This window comes from Cyprinodon variegatus, unplaced genomic scaffold (genome assembly GCF_000732505.1).
Source record: "Cyprinodon variegatus isolate N-32 unplaced genomic scaffold, C_variegatus-1.0 Scaffold201, whole genome shotgun sequence".
In the NCBI taxonomy this organism is placed as follows: Eukaryota; Metazoa; Chordata; class Actinopteri; order Cyprinodontiformes; family Cyprinodontidae; genus Cyprinodon; species Cyprinodon variegatus.
The window spans coordinates 1,010,375-1,012,026 of record NW_015150654.1 but is presented as its reverse complement, the minus strand read 5'-3'; positions in this window follow the sequence as shown (position 1 = coordinate 1,012,026).

Genomic DNA, 1,652 nt, shown 5'->3' with positions numbered 1-1,652 from the left:
GTCAGGCTAAGAAAGAGCAGTAGACACTATTTGAATACATTTAAAAATCATCTGTGATAATATTCACAATACCCTCTAAGGGTGCGCTTGACAGGGCACAGCAATGATGAGGGTTTTTTTTTTTTTTACCAAGTGTGTACATTGAACTGTTGAAACTTTCAGGGATGAAAACCAATCCTGGACAATCTTTTTCTGTCATTGACCTGAAGTAACCACTTTCCTCCTCAGCCAGCAGCAGCTTCAGCACCAGGATCCTATATTTGGGGGCCTTGGCAGCAGGTAAGATGCTTTAGTGGATGTACAACTGTTGGGTTCAAAAATGTAGGTTTGTAAAAGAAGAACTGAAATACACAGTAATGGATTTTCATATAGCTTCTGCAGACGGAGAGACAGTAGAACCCCAGACTCAAACACACTGTCTCCCATCGGACCTCCTCCTCAGAGCGTTTTATTAACAGAACATGACACATGGTTACAAACAGAGTATTGTTCTGACAGAACAATTGATCAGTTCATAAAGACAGGATGCTCCACTAGAATGACAAGGCAGGATGGTCTCCTGACTAAATCATGAGACAGGAGTGGAGCATCTCATTTCTACAATGTTTCATATGAACACACATTACTTTAATAATCATCATTGAATAAACCTAACAGCAACCCTCGAGCAGAATATTTTGCAAGAGCAAATTTTTATTTATTTGATTTAAATGCTGAAATATTCTCATACTGAATTATTAGCTCCAAAACAGAAGGAATAGTTGTCCATACTTTGAAGTCATTAAGAAGAAGGTCATCCGTGTAAAGGGATGGTCCATGCAGCCTCTCATCTTTTTTATAGGCTGTCTTCCTCTCAGACTCACTAACCTCCTGCTAAACTTGTCTTCTGTCTTCATGACAGAAATCATTCCTGAAATCCTTATAAGATTGTGTAACTCAGTTCTGATGTATCTGAAAATAATTTTTCTAAGCCCCTATTGTCAGGCTTTGCCTTATTTCTTTCCTCCCCCATCCATTTGGTAAATAGAAGCCATTAATCAACTCTCATATATCACCTCCTCAAACACTGCCAACCCCAGCTCTATACCTACTTGATAGAATATGCACATAACTCACACTTTTCCTCTGCTACAGTTCTCTTTCTCTTTATAGCTTCTCTAGAGTAATAGCCTTTGTTTCTCTCAGAAGAACAATCATTTCTATCCAGCATTAAATAACAGATGCAACCATTGCATCTTTCTTTTTTCAATCTCAGATCAAACTTGTCCATTCCAGCACAATGTGTCCTCCTTTCCAGCCTTTTTCTACAAGAAGCTTGATAGGCATCCTACCTTCTTAGTTTGAAGGTGGATTGCAGTCAATCATTGACTGGGGAGGATATGTTCCTGAGGACTACTATGCAGGATGCCTTAATTAATTCAGCAATGTGCTCCTGCTTGTATTTAACTATGATTCTGAGTTTAAGAGGAGCTGGCTGCCAGTCATTTAAGCGTCAACTTAAGCCTCACCTGTTGCACTCTAAACTTTCTTTATTGTCTTTTTCCCTGAAATCTTTAGCTTATGTTAGGATTATGATGTGTGAGTCTGTCAAAACCCTAATAATACCTGCCTGTTGTGATTCAAAACTAATGTTTACCCAAGTAGTTCATCTA